Here is a 19,051-nt window from a genome sequence, read left to right on the forward strand (position 1 = left end):
TATATATATATATATATATATATATATATACATGGGATTAGTTGAGAGATGCTTTCTTAGCAATGTATTACCCAGTGTCCAAGAAGCTCAACAACAAATATAAAGTGAACAACTTTGTGGCACTACCTAGGGAGTCAGTGAGTAGCTCTATGGACAGATTTATTGCATTCATGCGAGGCTTCCCAGACCACTACATCTATAATGATTCGTTCAAGGAGTACTTATATCAGGTTCAAGGTTATAACAATAAATCAATACTCGACAGTATTGCGGGGGGTTCCTATGGAAAGTGCACATATGCGGAGATCACAGAGAAGTTGAAGAAGCTATCTTGCAACAACAAGGCTTGGAGATGAGTACTATTATGAAGAATTTGTTTATGTAGTGAATAAGTATACAAGGGATTTGCGACCAAATGCCCAAAGATCCAATCAAGGGAATTTGTGCATAGGTCAAGGAAATTAAGGTCGAAACTATGATAACTACAATCGAGAGGGTGAATACGTTGGAGATGGAAATTAAAACTGTGACAACATCAATCAGGGTGATTATTGTAATAGGAATGATCGAAGTAGGCCCCCTTTATTCCCCCACAAAATTGGGTAGTTGCTCCTAGGGACGGTGGAGGTAGTATGGCGCCAGCAGAATATATGCTACAAAATATGATGAGACCCTAACTTCTAGGAAGTTTAGAAGTCAAAATGCCAAAAAACGCCCACGACGTACGAAAACTAGTTCAATGAGGTACTAGCGTCCCGTAGCATATTTGACTAGATTTTAGGAGTCAAAAAATTATGAAAATTGGTGGAATGGTGTATAAAACGTAATAGAATTGTTTCGTAGTCAAAATGTTCGGGCACCACTCCCTAAGGACCAACAAAGGTCCCTTGAGGAGGACCCTTGCTTTTGTGGTCAAAGGACTACCCAAGGTAGTGTGACTACGACTTGTAGTCGACGATCCATGTATCAATCGACGGGGGCGTCGATTGCCAGGTCGATAAAAAATTAGTCTTTCTCACCAAAATTGATATTGGACCAGTATCTGAAAAAATGACGGACCAACATGACAAAGGGTCCTATGGCTGTCCTCTCACAGACGGACCATCGATCAGGGTCTTATCTGTGAGGGCCTACTTTTGCGGCAGGTTTATAAATAGTTCAATTAATTAGTTTTCTTAGTTAGGAGGTTAATTAAAGATTATGGGAGGTCTAGTTACGTTAGTTTACCACCTATATAAAGCCTCTAACCTAATTAACCTAACCTAAGCTCTTATTATCAACAAAACCCAAATTCTCTTTCTTCTCTTTTCTTCCTCTCTCTAGTTGAAGAACTCAATTGAGACCAATCTAGGGGTGGTTCAAGCGTCGAAAAAAGGTTGAATTTCTCCATGAATTGGTAAAGTATGTGATTTCTTTCACCATTGAGACCTCTTTCCTCAAAGGGTTCCATCAAATTCATTTCAAAAGTTGGGTTTTCATGTGGGTCTTTTTCCAGTATCGAAATTGATCTTATGAATTGAAATATTAATGATTTCTTTTGGGAAATATGATTCTATTAACATGTATTATAACTCAATTATGTTATTTATTTATGGATTTTTCTTGTTTGTAAAGATGACTTATTCCCCTTAACCCTAGGTTATGATATTGATATGAATTCCGTACTGTTGGTCCAACTGACTTTGTTATTTGTTGAATTACTACAACCTGATGATATTGTATCAAATATGAATTGATTGAGGTGAATTATAGTCCTATCATGCTAGTTCCTGAGTAATTGAACTAGATTATGATCTTAACCTATGTCTTTTATCTTAAGCTATGATTTAGTGATGGATTGTGATATAGTGATTCAATTGGTCTAATGACCATGTTGGTTATTGTTGTGTGATTATGTTACACCCATACTGGGTTGAATTATGTGTTGATGGTAAGACCTTGATGAATAATTATGAAAGAGGTTTGGTAAGTCTTGTGATCCCTACTTTTTACTTCCATTATGGTTACTTATGGTTAAGTATTGATGTTGTATAAAAGCATGCCTTGTATTAGAATTTATAGGATTGGTATGATGTTGAATTGAAATGTATTGACTTGTGAGGTGTTGTTTAAGATGTAAATGTTATAAGGATGGTGATGATTTACCAATGTGCCTTGTTATGATATGACTATGTAAATGTGCTAACCTCACATGTATGAATTGTAATGAAAAACTATACTCATGCAATTCTTATTGAGCTATGATGATAATGATTGTAAAAGAGATACACCTATGACTTAAATTAAGTTATGATGATTAATAAAGGTTTTTAAGACACTTCAAAAGGGACTCTATCTTAGCACCGATTGAACTAGAGTGAGGAGTGTCCCTTCCCACATAGGGAAGGTAGGATCACTAATGTACTCTTAAGATTCGAGACTGTAATGCATGGAGCATAAAGAGGGTCCCAATTATATCTCTTAGTTCTTGAACTATGTTTCCCCCATAGGAATGGTAGCTAGTGGATCCACGTAGTTGGTATGTTCATGTTTTGATATTACCTCTGAAAGCAGTCCCACATCCTTCGGTGTAGGGTTCCATGAAACCGGATTTCACATTATGAGTTTATTTGGAAGTGAAACATCAAGGGACGACCAAGATGTTCGACGATTATTCACCAAAGGGGTCTTAGGTTTTTTATGTTCATATTAGTGTTTCATGGTATGATTAGGTACTTTTATGAGTTTTAATGATGTTTATAGGGAGTGTGTTAAGTTTCATGATGTTTTGAGGTCAAATGTTCAAGAACGTCCAAGACATTTGAAAATTAGCCATTTAGATGTGCTAGTGTGTCCTTGTATATTAGCCTTGTTTTTTTGTATTTTTTGAAGTCCAAAAACAACAAGGATATCCCTATAATCTTAATAGGCATGTTTTAAGGGTCAAACATCCGGGTTCGACTCCCCGAGGACCACCCTAAGGGACTTCGAAGAGGACCCAAACCTTGGACAAGAGGCTGCCCAAGGCAGCATGAAGCAGCAAGAATGGGACCTTGACCTCCCGACACGCGCCTATCACGAGGCTCACTGCCTCAAATTTTATTTGGGGCAGAATCAAGGGTTGGCTCAACGACGCGCAACCACTTCCCTGATCCGGTTGCGACGTTTTTAAGTCAAATTTGACATGTGTAAAAGTCATAATAAGCATGGGGGTGTTTTGGTAACTTAGGGACACGATTATAAACTGTTTTTATGGCTTATTTAACCCATTTTCCAAGCCAAAATCCCAACAGCTAATAAGAAAATCAAACTCCCAAATCACTCTTCCTCTCCAAATTCTCTCAAACATCCATTGGAGGTAAAACTCAAGTTCAAGCTACAGTTGGATTTTCATAGTTTCTTCTTCAATTTCTTATGGTCTTCTCATATATAAAGAAATGGTGATCCTTCTCTAAATAACCTTTCATTCAAAGAGTTCCTTACAATGTTTTCAAAGAGAATTCATGATCAAAATTTCTATCTTTCAATCCAGCCATGGATTCTTTCTCAAAATGTTTTCAAAGGCTTTGTCATGATGAAATGATTTTGGTCTATTGATTTTGAAGTAAATTTCAATCCAATTGCATAATGAACTCATGTATTCTCAAATTCTCAAATTAGCATATGTTATGGGCATTGTGATCTTGAGTATATATTAATTGATTTGTGATTCTAGCATGTTAAATTGCTTATATTTAATGCCTATGATGTAGATGATGGTTAATTGTTTATGAGTGATCCATGTTTACCATGGTTTTATAGTTAGAATAAGATTAGCCTATGTTTCTCTATATTCCATGCTTACTGTGATCTCGATTATATGGAAATTGTACTAGGATTTCATTTAGATTATGATCTCTTTACATAATTCCTTATATTATATTTTGATGAATTATGAGTGTTGATTATTGAGGATAAAAACATGGTATATTGGTGTGTGATAAGCCTCCCTACTTGTTAATGAATTTGTGATGTAGTGTATTTGTTAGTAGCATGATCTTGTGGTAGTTTTTGCATGATTCCGTCTATGTTAATGTACATTTAGCTACTGCCCTATACATATAATATAGCTTAATGATGAATATTGGTCGATTATTATTAAGGGTTAATGGATTGGTAAGAATGGATCTACTCCTATACTTCTATACTCTTCTATACTATTGTTAGTTAATGTGGCAGTGTGACTACGACTTGTAGTCGACGATCCGTGGGTCAATCGACGGGGGCGTCGATTTCCAGGTCGATGAACAATTAGTATTTCTCACCAAAATTGATATTGGACCAGTCTCTGACAAAAATGACGGACCAACATGACAGAGGGTCCTATGGCTGTCGTCTCACAGACGGACCATCGATCGGGGTGTTATCTGTGAGGGCCTACTTTTGCTGCACGGTTATAAATAATTCATTTAATTAGTTTTCTTAGTTAGAAGGTTAATTAAAGATTATGGGAGGTCTAGTTACATTAGTTTACCTCCTATATAAAGCCTCTAACCTAATTAACCTAACCTAAGCTCTTATAATAAACAAACCCAAATTCTCTATCTTCTCTCTTCTTCCTCTCTCTAGTTGAAGAACTCAATTGAGACCAAGCTAGGGGTGGTTTAAGCGCTGAAAAAGGGTTGAATATCTCCATGAATTGGTAAAGTATGTGATTCCTTTCGTCGTTAAGACCTCTTTCCTCAAAGGGTTCCATCAAATTCATTTCAAAAGTTGGGTTTTCATGTGGGTCTTTTTCCAATCTCGAAATTGATCTTATGAATTCAATTATTAATGATTTCTTTTGGGAAATATGAATCTATTAACATGTATTATAACTCAATTATGTTATTTATTTATGGATTTTTCTTGTTTGTAAAAGATGACTTATTCCCCTTAACCCTAGGTTATGATATTGATATGAATTCCGTAGTGTTGGTTCAACTGAATTTGTTTTTTGTTGAATTGCTACTACCTGATGATATTGTATCAAATATGAATGGATTGAGGTTATTTATAGTCCTATCATGCTAGTTCCTGACTAATTGATCTAGATTATGATCCTAACCTAAGCCTTTTATCTTAAGCTATGATTTAATGATGGATTGTGATATAGTGATTCAATTAGTCTAATGATCATGTTGGTTATTGTTGTGTGATTATGTTACACCCATACTGGGTTGAATTAAGTGTTGATGGTAAGACCTTGATGATTAATTATGAAGGAGGTTTGGTAAGTCTTGTGATCCCAACTTTTTACTTCCATTATGGTTACTTATGGTTAAGTGATGATGTTGTATAGAAGCATGCCTTGTATTTGAATTTATATGATTGGTATGATGTTGAATTGAAATGTCTTGACTTGTGAGGTGTTGTTTAAGATGTAAATGTTATAAGGATGGTGATGATTTACCAATGTTCCTTGTTATGATATGACTATCTAAATGTGCTAACCTCACATGTATGAATTGTAATGAAAAACTATACTCATGCAATTCTTATTGAGCTATGATGATGATGATTGTAAAAGAGATACACCTATGACTTAAATTAAGTTATGATGATTAATAAAGGTTTTAAAGACATTTGAAAAGGGACTCTAGCTTAGCACCGATTGAACTAGAGTGAGGAGTGTCCCTTCCCACATAGGGAATGTAGGATCACTAATGTACTCTTAAGATTCGAGACTGTAATGCATGTAGCATAAAGAGGGTCCCAATTATATCTCTTAGTTCTTGAACTATGTTTCCCCCATAGGAATGGTAGCTAGTGGATCCACGTAGTTGGTATGTTCATGTTTTGATATTACCTTGGAAAGTAGTCCCACATCCTTCGGTGTAGGGTTCCATGAAACCGGATTTCACATTATGAGTTTATTTGGAAGTGAAACATCAAGGGTCGACCAAGATGTTCGACGATTATTCACCAAAGGGGTCTTAGGTTTTTTATGTTCATATTAGTGTTTCCTGGTATGATTAGGTACTTTTATGAGTTTTAATGATGTTTATAGGGAGTGTGTTAAGTTTCATGAAGTTTTGAGGTCAAATGTTCAAGAACGTCCCAGACATTTGAAAATTAGCCATTTAGATGTGCTAGTGTGTCCTTGTATATTAGACTTGTTTTTTTGTATTTTTTGAAGTCCAAAAACAGCAAGGATGTCCCTATTATCTTAATAGGCATGTTTTAAGGGTCAAACATCCGGGTTCGACTCCCCGAGGACCACCCGAAGGGACTTCGAAGAGGACCCAAACCTTGGACAAGAGGCTGCCCAAGGCAGCATGAAGCAGAAAGAATGGGACCTTGACCTCCCGACACGTGCCTATCATGAGGCTCACTGCCTCAAATTTTATTTGGGGCAGAATCAAGGGTTGGCTCAACGACGCGCAACCACTTCCCTGATCCGGTTGCGACGTTTTTAAGTCAAATTTGACATGTGTAAAAGTCATAATAAGCATGGGGGTGTTTTGGTAACTTAGGGACACGATTATAAACTGTTTTTATGGCTTATTTAACCCATTCTCCAAGCCAAAATCCCAACAGCTAATAAGAAAATCAAACTACCAAATCACTCTTCCTCTCCAAATTCTCTCAAACATCCATTGGAGGTAGATCAAGTTCAAGCTACAGTTGGATTTTCATAGTTGCTTCTTCAATTTCTTATGGTCTTCTCATATATAAAGAAATGGTGATCCTTCTCTAAATAACCTTTCATTCAAAGAGTTCCTTACAATGTTTTCAAAGAGAATTCATGATCAAAATTTCTATCTTTCAATCCAGCCATGGATTCTTTCTCAAAATGTTTTCAAAGGCTTTGTCATGATGAAATGATGTTGATCTATTGATTTTGAAGTAAATTTCAATCCAATTGCATGATGAACCAATGTATTCTCAAATTCTCAAATAAGCATATGTTATGGGCATTGTGATCTTGAGTATATATTAATTGATTTGTGATTCTAGCATGTTGAATTGCTTATATTTAATGCCTATTATGTAGATGACGGTTAATTGTTGATAAGTGATCCATGTTTACCATGGTTTTATAGTTAGAATAAGATTAGCCTATGTTTCTCTATATTCCATGCTTACTGTGATCTCGATTATATGGAAATTGTAGTAGGATTTCATTTAGATTATGATCTCTTTAGATAATTCCTTATATTATATTTTGATGATTTATGAGTGTTGATTATTGAGGATCAAAACATGGTATATTGGTGTGTGATAAGCCTCCCTACTTGTTAATGAATTTGAGAAGTAGTGTATTTGTTAGTAGCATGATCTTGTGGTAGTTTTTGCATGATTCCGTCTATGTTAATGTACATTTAGCGACTCCCCTATACATATAATATAGCTTAAAGATGAATATTGGTCAATGATGATTAAGGGTTAATGGATTGGTAAGAATGGATCTACTCCTATACTTCTATACTCTTCTATAGTATTGTTAGTTAATGTGGCCGTGGATGAGATTGTGCGGTATGGTCCACTTATGGTGGGGTGTTTACTTCCTGTCATTCTATATGTGATGTGATCACGACCTTGAAGGCAATTTTAGTCTGAACGTGTGTTGGTAATGATCACCCAATGTGAAGTCTCATGCAAAGGTTATGGTCTAGGTAGTGTTACCAATGTTATGAGTATGTGGATGTCTATGCTAGGTATGGTCTATATTCTTCCAATAATGAAGTATAAGTGATGAATGACCCCTTACCTACATACCATTATATGAATGTGTGATTAGCTATGGTTAGGATTCTTGAGTGCAAGTTTTGAAGTTATCTTGTCTCACATGATATTATGTTTTGTGTGGTCTCTGCTTGGAGGTGCATTATGGTATTAAGATGGTGGAGGCCTCAAGATGTTGTTGATAGCCATTAAGTAATCATGTTTACCAATGTAAACAGACTCACACCTCATGCATGCTTATCAAGTAGTATAGGTTCATGGCGTCGAATGAAAGGTATTTTCATATGCACTTGTGTCTACTATTATGTATGTAATGTATATGTTCTTTAAGTATGATTATGTATCCCTTCACTAGGATGACTTGATAGTTGTACAAGTATGGGAAAGGGTATGAGACCTTGTTTAAGGAATTCACATTTGTACCTTGATAGAATAGTTCCTAGGTTTGTTTTTCTATGTACATAAATGTGAATGCATGATCATGTTATTAATTGAAGATATGTGGTCTTAATGTGTTATGTGAAATTTTTGCTCACATTTATGTATATACACACACTTCTATGATGATCTACTCACTGGAGGGACCTTGGAAGGTGTTTCCAAGAGTACCCTATACTAGATGGTGCTTTAGTATGCTGTGTCCATGTGTAAGGGTTTCTCACATGACTTAGGTTGTTGAACTCTCATCTATGACCTATAAGCTAAGCAAATTAGGGGTTAACTCTCCTAAGCCTAATTTTATAAAGTAATGTTAATAAAGACTTTTCAATAAAGGGAACTTAGCTTAGCACCGAGTGAACTTGACAATGCGAGTTGTTGGCTTCCCGTGGAGGAAGATTCACCATATAGTTTCATATGAGGTGTTGACTCCCCAATGAGGGACACTAACCCTATAGATTCTCATAAGATGAGGACTCCAATGCCAATAGACATGTAGAGGGTTCACCATATCTCTTAGTTCCATAAACTATGCTTGCCATATAGGATCTAGTAAGTGATATCACTTAGTACGCTAGCATGATGGTTAATGTTCTACTTTGGCTATGTAGAGCAACTTCATTTGGTGTGAGGCTTTATAACACAAAATTTCATGTTTAGCACCCATGGTCTTAGTGTCGGTTATGCCTATATTTTCCCTAATGTAAAATGGACAATGGAATTGAAGTAAAGTAAAGTGACCCAAACTAGGATAATATAAGGGAAGGTACTTAGGATAGGTTGAAGTAATGAACACACCTATGCATTGCACAAGTAGATCTCTAAGGGAGTCCTAGGAGGGTTGTCTAATGTATTTGCATAAGCTTATGGTTCTTTTGCATGATATTGTTTGTGTCTACATGATGTGATGATATGATTGATATGAAGTTCTTATATTACTATGTGACTAAGGTTCTACTTGAAGTGTATGTAGTTGACTATAATATTATGTTGGTATATGAAGTATATGTTAAGGCTTGTGTTCTTATGATAGGCTTACAAATTAGGTGTGAGGTTACGGGACTTCACATGTACATTGCACTTGTAGACTTATAATAGGATTGTAAGCAAGGTCTTATAATGTTCTATGTGAATGAAGTTATAATATGTCCAAGTAAACTATGGTTCACTGTAATGATGTTGTATATCTTTAGTTGAATTTTTCTTATGGTGTCCTATACTCCTGTGATTGTATGTGTTTGTATGTAGGTTATATATATGAGTACCTTGTGGTCTTAAGGTGATGCGTTGCATAAAGTATCACTAGAGGTTTTACTTGTTAAGTTAAGATATTTAAAGAAACAAAGCTTACTGTAATTGGAAAAGAGCTTACAGTAAAGTGGTGATTTATATGCCTTAAATTCAATGTGTGGTTTTATATGATGTGTGAGCATATAATTTGCCTATATGAAGTATGTGAATTGTATAATGCTTATTATATCAAAATTTATGAATTTTTCACAAAAAGGCATGATGCATGGTTTTAAGTAAAATGTTCCTTCGAAATGGATGTTTTTGAATGCACTCTTGTACTAACACAATTCTTCTCTAACTTTTTAAACAAAGTGTAGGTTATGGATGATTAAAGCATGTCTCTAAGGTGAAGATCTTTATATGTGGTTCCCAAACTCAAGGAAAGGAATCCTTATGTTTCAAGGATTTCATATGTCATGGTTTTAAGTAATGTCTTGCAATAGCTTAGTTATGATTTATGTTGAAAGGGTCGTGTCGCTAATATACTCTAATGATGTTTAGTTTAGGATTGCAAAAAGAGACTAGAGTCTTTAACTATGTATTTTGATATTCTTATATAATGGAAGTGATGTTTCTAGCATATTATGTACTATGAAACTTTTAAATTTTCCACTAAATTTACTGTGAAAATGAGATGAATGATAACTATGGGCTTGTATAAGACCTCGGAGAGGTCAAGTACGCCATGTTACTTCTAGGGTGTGCTCCCTGGTCGTGAAATACGTGGTATCAAAGCATGAGGTTTATGAAAGTGGTTTTACGGTCCAAAGTCTTAAATTGACACGTCTAGTAGAGTCTCGATCATCGGTGGTGAGTCGCGACACATATATAAGAAAGAGGCTATAGGACGATTGATTTTTCTTTCTTCAATGTTCTCATGTCGTGCCATAGAACTTAACTCTATAATATTTCTCTCTATTGATTTTCTTATCAGGTGTTCTTTTAGATGTAATTGCTTAGATGAGATGGTATCTCTATGTTTGAGGGAGAAAGGTGAGTTTGATGGTTATCTTTGTTTTATGGTTTGATGAGTATGGTTGAAGGTGAATTTTTGCATACATTATTGATGTGATGCCATTTATGGCTATATATGCGACCTATGTGAAATAACATGTTATGTGAAGATTTAAGTTATGATATGGTTATTGCTTGTTAAAGAGTTGTTATAATTGAATGAGCTTCTTTTTGGATTTGATATGTTTCTATATGGTTTTGCATGATGATAGTCAAATGATATGATTTGAGCTTGAAATACTTAGTGACTACCTATGGAAGCATCATTTCCCTTATATGTTTAAGTGTTCAATGTTGCCCTTGTATATGTGTAATGATTCATGTGGTTCCTTCTGTGTATGATGACTTATAGTTGCCTTGTTTGGATTGGAGTCCTTTGGGTAGTCTTGTAAATATAGGTGAAGGTAGTAGGATTATTTTTGTAGGGTGATGTTGTGGCTTGGACTTACCTAGAGTTACTTTACATTGATATTGAAAGAAAAAGAAGAGGCCTTATGGCTAAGATTTCTCTATTTTCCCCCTATGGTTATTATTATCATTAGTGTTTATGGTATAATTGAGACCTTATGTGGTAGGGTAGTATGTCCTAACTAGAATGGTATGGATTTCGTTTGGGTGTTAAGCCTAGAAGGATCATTATGGTCGAGTTAGTAGGCTCCTTAATTAAGGAGTAGGAGTGAAAACCCGAAATGATGTTAACTTTTCTTATATGACGAGTATATAGGTTGGTTTTGACTTGTCATTACCTCAGCGTTTTTAAGGGAATTATGTGTTGGAAATACCCGAATTGGGGGATAGTGTATCTAAATGATAAAATTTTATGTTCCCTTGATGCCCCTATGTTGAGTTACTCTTAACCTTTTTAGGTTGGTAATCACCTGTAGGTGGAAATGATGAAGGTTGGTATGATAAGCTTCTCCTGAGGTAGGGTTAAGTTGCTCCTAAGTGGGTTTACCTTAAGTGGGGGATGATGAGTTGAGTAGTAAGGTTGTATATTTCTTATCTTGTCCTTCTATTGTTATTTGAGCGCTTTAAACTAAAAAGTTCTTAGAAGCTTGTTCATGATACGAGTCTTGCATTAAAGTATGAGTTGTATGCTCTCCTAATGTTTTATATGTCTTATTTGACACCATGTAAGGCATGTTTTGAAGATTCTGAATTGCAAAAAAAAAATGATGAGTCTCTTGAAAACTCATGTGATTTTTATGGTTTGGAAAGCATGAATGGAGGCTCACTCTTGAAAAGCGAAGACATGTCTAGCTAGTGTTCTTCAGTGTGCCTATAAATTGAAAGAAATTTGCCTAATCGATACTTGCTTATGAAGGCTATGGTCATGACTATCAATTGAAATTTTGTGAAATGACTTCAAATTATTGTGATACGTGTGGTATGACTTACCATTTTGTATCCACTAGGAAGGAACTATGAGCATGTTTTGATTAAAAGTCGAGAATTTGTCATTTAAAATGAATTGACCTTTCTTCATTGCTTGTGTAAGAACTCATGAGACATATAAGCATGTTGAGAAGAAGGAAATTCCTCCTTAAACCTCAATAACCATGGTAAGGTTGAGTATGGATTTCATGGTAGTATGACTAAATGATAAGGATCATTGTTGATTTACTTGACTCAAGTTTATGTGTTTTAAATATGAGTGCTTACTTGCTTCTTGAATGATGTGGAATCTGCCTATGTACGATCATACATGATGAGCTCTTACTGAACTGAACTTTAAAGACCATGTTATGATTAGGAAAAGGATGTTCCTCATATAAACATGTCAAGAGTGTAGGTGTTTGATACATTTTGAAAGTGAGTGAATAAAGGTTTTGCTTGCTTGTGTTACATTGAGTGCAAATTTTCTTGAAATTTGTGTTCCTTGTAAGTTGGTGCATTGAATTCTATCTGATAATGGTTTGAATGTTGTAAGCTTCTCTATGGGTCATTAGAGTCCTTGTTGTGATTTTAGTGTCCCAAGTGTAAAAAGAGGAAAAATGCTCCCAATTGGGGGATACTGTAAGACCCGAAAATGAATTAAGGTTGTTAGAGCCTCACATATGTCTAAAAAGGTTTAAAATATGTTCATTATGTGTTTTATAGTATTGATACTTGATTTGAGGTGATTGGGAAGTGAGACGTTCGACAACTAGTCACCAATGGATTCTTAAGTGTTTTTATGTACCTATGAGTGTTTCAAGGGCTTATTAGGTCCTTATATGAGTTATAATTATTTTTATAGCCAGAGTGTTAGGTTTCATGAAGTTCGGATATCAAATGTTCAAGAACGTCCAAGACGTTCGAAAGTTAGCCCTTTAGACGTGCAAGTTTGTCCTTGTATGGTTGTATTGTTTTTATGGGTTGTTTGAAGTCCAAAATAAGTAGGGTTTACCCTATTATTTAAATAGACATGTTAAGGGTCAAAACTTCCGGGTACGACTCCATGGGGACCACCCTAAGGGCCCTCGAGGAGGACCTAAACGTTTTACAAGAGACTGCCCAAGGCAGCGTGCAGAAGCAAGAATGGGACCTTGCCCTCACGACGTGCTCCTAGAACAAGGCTCACTGACTCAAATTTTATTTGGGCAGAATCAGGGGCTACCTCCGCGTAGCGCAGCCACTTCCCAGATCCAATTGCGTCATTTTTAAGTCAATTCTGAAATGCCTAAAAGTCCAAATAAGCATGGGGGTGTTTTGGAAACTTAGGGAGACAATTATAAACTTTTTTTATTACATATTTAACCCCTTTTAAAATAAAACACCCCAAAACCCAATAAGAAAATCAAATATCCCAAATCACTCTTCTTCTCCAAATTCTCTCAAACCTCTATTGGAGGGAAAACTCAAGTTCAAGCTAAAGGTTGGTTTTTCATGGTTTCTTATTCAATTTATGGTGGGATTCAAATGTAGAAAGGTATGGTGATCCTTCATATCTAAATAACCTTTCATTTAGAGAGTTCCTTACAAAGTTTTCAAAGAGAATTCATGATCAAAATTCCTATCTTTCAATCTAGTCAAGGGATCTTTCACAAATAGTTTGCAATGGCTTTATAATGATGAATTCATTTTAATATATTTGTTTTAAAGTGAATTTCAATAAAAATGTATGATGAACCCATGTTCTCTTCAATGCTCAAATTAGCCTATATTATGGGAAGTGTGATCTTGAGTATATGTTAATTGATTTGTGATTCTAACGTGTTGAATTGCTTATATCTATTTCCTATAATGTATATTGGTGGTGAATTGTTGATGATTGATCCATGTTGATCAAGGTTTGATAGTTTGAACAAGATTAGTCTATGTTCCTCTATATTCCATGGATTCCTAATGTAGCATGCTTACTTTGATCTCAATTCTATGGAAATTGTAGTAGGATTTCTTTTAGGTTATGATCTCTTTAGTTAATGCCTTATATTGTATTTTAATGAATTTTGAGTTTTGATTATTTAGGATCAAAGAATGGGATATTGGTGAGTGATCTAATCCTCCATACATGTTAATGAATTGGTGAAGTAGTGTATTTGTTAGTATCATTATCTTGCGGTAGTTTATGCATGATTCCGCCTATGTTAATGTACATTTAGATACTTCCCTATATTTATAATATTGGTTAAATATGAATTTGGGTCAATGATTATCATAGGTTAATGGATTTGTATGAATGGCTCTATTCCTCTACTTTTGTACTCTTCTATAGTATTGTTGGTTAATGTGGCCTTGGAAGGCATTGTGTGGTATGGTCCACTAATGATGGCGGTGTTTACTTCCTTGTCATTCTACGTAGGATGTGATCACGACCTTGAATGCAATTTTAGTATGAATGTGTGGTGGTGATGATTACCCAATGTGAAGTCTCATGCTTAGTTTATGGTCTAGGTTGTGTTACCAATGTTATGAGTATGTGTGCGCCTATGTTACATATGGTCTATATTCGGCCAATGATGAAGAATAAATGATGAATGAACCCTTACCTACATTCCCTTATATGAATTTGTGATTAGTTATGGTTAGGAGCCTTGAATGCAAGTGTTAAAGTCATCTTGTTTCCTATGCTATTATGTGTTGTGCGGTCTATTCTTGGAGGTGAATTGTTGTTCTAAGAGTGTGGAGGCCTCGAGATGTTGTTGATAGACATTAGGTAATCATGTTGACAAATGTACACACACTCCCACCTCATGCATTTCTATAAAGTAGTACATGTTCATGATGTCTAATGAAAGGTATTTGCATATGCACTTGTGTCTACTACAATGCATGTAAAATATATGTTCATGAAGTATATATATCCCTTCACTAGAATGAATTGATAGGCTTACTAGTATGGGCAAGGGTATGAGACCTTGTTTATGCATTGCATATGTGAACCTTGATAGGATAGTTCCTAGGTTTGGTTTTCTACTTACATGAATGTAAATCCATGATTATGTTAATGTATGAAAATGTGTTGTCTTAATGTGTTATGTGAAATTTTTGCTCACATATATGTATAAACACACACATGTATGATTATCTAGTCAATGGAGGGGCCTTGGAAGGTGTTCCCAAGAGTACCCTATACTAGATGGTGCTTGAATATGATATGTCCATGTGAAAATGTTTCTCACATGACTTAGGTTGATGAACTCCCATATATGACCAATAAGCTAAGAATATGAGGGGTTATCTCTCCTAAGCCTAATTTTATAAAGTAATGTTAATAAAGGCTTTTAAATAAAGGGAACTTAGCGTAGCAGCGAGTGAACTTGAAAATGAGAGGTGTTTGCTTCCGGTGGAGGAAGATTCACCCTATAGTTTCATACGAGGTGTTGACTCCCCTATGAGTGACACTCATCCTATGGATTATCATGAGATGAGGACTCCAATGTCAATATGCATGTAGAAAGTTCAATACCATATCTCTTAGTTCCATAAACTATGCTTGCCACATAGGACCTAGCAAGTGATATCACTTAGTATGTTAGCATGATGGTTAATGTTCTACTTTGGCTAAATAGAGCACCTTCCTTTGGTGTAAGGCTCTACAACACCAAATTCCATGCTTAGCACCCATGGTCTTAGTGTTGATTAAGACTATTGTTTCGCTAATGTAAAATGTACAATTGAATTAAAGTAAAGTAAAGGGACCCTAACAAGGATAACCTAAGGGAAGGTGCTTAGGATAGGTGGAATTAATGAACCCACCTATGCATTGCTCAAGTAGATCTCTAAGGGAGTCCTAGGAAGGTGGTCTAATGTAAGTACATATATTTGTGGTTCTCTTGCATGAAATTTTTATTGGGTACATGATGTGATTATATGATTCATATGAAGTTCTTAATGACTATGTGACTAAGGTCCTACTTGAAGTGTATGTAGTTGACTATAGTATTATGTTGGTATATGAAGTGTATGTTAAGGCTTGTGTTCTTATGATAGGTTTACTAAGTAGGTGTGAGGTTACGGGACTTCACATGTACATTTCACTACCAGACTTTTAATAGGATTGTGATTAAGGTCTTGTAATGTTCTCTATGAATGATGTTAGCATATGTGCAAGTAAACTATTGTTCACTGTAATGATGTTGTAAGTCTTGACTTAAATTTGTCTTATGGTGTGATATACTGCTATGATGGTATATGTTTGCATGTAGGTTTTATGTATGAGTAGCTTGTGGCCTTAAGGTGATGCATTGCACAATGTATCACTAGAGGGTTACTAAGGAGTTAAGATGTCTAAAGAAAGAAAGGTTACTGTAATTGGAAAAGAGCTTACTGTAAAGTGGTGACTTATATGCCTTAAATGCAATGTCTAGTTGTGTGAGTATTGAATATGCCTATATGAAATATGTGAGTTGTATAATGATTATTATATCAAATTTTATGAAGTTTTCACAAAAAGGCATGATGCATGGTTTAAGTGAAATGTTCCTTTAAAATGTAAGTGTTTGCATGATTACCATACTTAGTGCATTATTGTAGTAACACCATTCTTCCCTAACTTTTTAAGAAAAGTGTAGGATATGGTTGATTAAAGGATGTCTCTAAGGTGAAGAGCTTGATATGTGATTCCCAAGCACAAGGAAAGGAATCCTTATGCTTCAAGGATTTCCTATGTCATTGTTTTAAGTAAAGTCTTGTAATAGCTTAGTTATGATTTATGTTGAAAGGGTTGTGTCCCTGTAATAATGTTGAGTCTAGGATGACAAAAACCGACTAGAGTCTTTAACATTGTATTATGATTTTCTTATATAATCGAAATGATGTTTCTATCTTATGATGTGCTATGAAAAGTTTTATATTTTTGGTTAAATTTACAATTACAATTTGATAAATGATAAATATGGACTTGTATGAGGCCTCCGAGAAGTCAAGTACACCATATTACTTCTAAAAGGTGCTCCCCGGTCGTGACACAACATTTCTTTTTAGTAAACTTCATGAACATAGGAACAATTAAGCACAATATAGTTCACATATATCATATAGAAATGTATAGTTTTCGTAATAGCACATAAAGTTAGTTATCATACTTAGAGGCATATTCAATACATTACCTCTCTTTTATCTTACTTCTTTCCTTAAGTAACCCTAAACTATACTTACTAAAATGTATCACCTTGAGGTAAACTTTGATTGTCTTTCATAGATATGCTTCATAAAAATAACCACATACAATTATAATTCATAAGCACACCATAGATATAAACTTCACATACTGACCATCATCTATGACAACTACCAAGTAACACTAGTGCAATGTATAGTTAGCATCCCATAATACTACTTCTACCAAGTGTACCTAAGAAGTTACCCTAGACTAGGCATAACATACTGAACAAGTCATAACACCTTCATTTATAACTAGAGATAAGGAACATACTTTATAGCATGATATAAGGAGTCTTTCCTTTACTACAGCCTTAGTGATAACTCATATAGTTCATACTATGAGTAAACCACCCTCATAACCCTTCACAAGCTTAGTTGTGCAATGTACACATGGAGTCCCAGACCCTCACATATACTAAGTAAACCTATTTAGAAGCCATAAGTCCAATCTACATACATAATCATAATTAATCTCTTGACATAGAAAAGTCACATTACATGCATTCAAACAATTCATACATACATAACATAATTATTACTTTCATAAAAGTTCTATTCTTATCCTTTCTTGAAGTTCACTTATGTCATCCATGCGTAGGGGCCATAGTCCTACCTATACTAAGGAGTTGTTGTTAGAGTCCATAATCTTATCTTATTTGATTTCTTACTTTGGGAGGCATTAGCCATAACCGACATAGACTATGTGAGCTAAATGGATCTGGTGTTCTCCTCTCACATCGAAAAAAGAGGGTTAACACCTTCCTAAGGTGTAACCAATCATTCATAGCTATATAGGTTGAAAACACAAGCTATAAAATAATGGGGCAAGTAGTTATGGAACATCGTGATTTCTCCTAGAAACCTTGACTTACTATAGTGGAGGTTTCCATCTCATGAGATAACATCTATGTTGGGAACCCAGACTTGCAAAATGTGAAGGTTCTCTTGTGGGAATACGAATTTACTAACGTGAATCCCCCACTCTCATTTGTCATGTTCACTAGGTACTAGGCTCTACTCCGTTTTTAGATATAGTTAACCATTTAATGCATTAGTTCATAAAAGAGGTTTTAGCAACATGCTTCTTCATAAATCATATAGCTCAAAGCATTGTAAGATTAGAATGTACTTTCATCCTAGACCGTACTTTATATGAGAATGTCCTTTCACATATTTATAAAATAATACATCATGTGTGGGTGCATATAATAAGAGATCTACCTTCATATAAACACCTATAATCACACATGTGCATAACTTCATTAATCATATACTTTACATGCATAGAAATAGGTAATAATGCATAGGACAACTATCCTTTCCTTTGTCATCATGAATCTTTCCTATTCATTGTCATGCATGAAGTGTGTGTTTACATTGGTCAACATGATCACATAATGGCTATAACATAACCTTGAGGTAGCCACCCTCTAAAGATCACAAAACATGTACAACATTCCTCAAGTCTCAAGTCATACTTACATATATAGAGTATTTAGTACTGTTGACTATATATACTCACATTACATCATTGTAGGCAAAAACATATTCAATCATTAGAATAGAAGACTCCTATAATACTTTCATCACACATTCATATAGGGTTCAAATAGATAAAGGTCATGCTACAAGAGTATTCATCTTCATTAATCATATAGACCACACCTAACCCTTACATAATAATCACATATACACAACATTATCCACACAACTAGATCATGAAACTAGTATGGAAGACTATTCATATAACTTCACATAACATCAATTCACTTAGAACATGGTATTAGAATCAAAGCTAAATCCTTCAACTTCTTAAACATGGAAATCATCATATCAATTTATCTTGCATCTAGTGCCTTGAAGTTCATGATCATAAATCATAAACATGTACAAGAATGTAAACTCCTACACTACAAGTGGACAATACCAATCATCACAATTCAATATACATTCTAACTTAATTAGAAGGAATAGGTCAATTGTAACACTAAAAAAATCCAAATCCTAGTTTAGAGCATCACATGTTTTTCTA

The sequence above is a fragment of the Solanum pennellii genome, chromosome 6 (genome assembly GCF_001406875.1).
Source record: "Solanum pennellii chromosome 6, SPENNV200".
In the NCBI taxonomy this organism is placed as follows: domain Eukaryota; kingdom Viridiplantae; phylum Streptophyta; class Magnoliopsida; order Solanales; family Solanaceae; genus Solanum; species Solanum pennellii.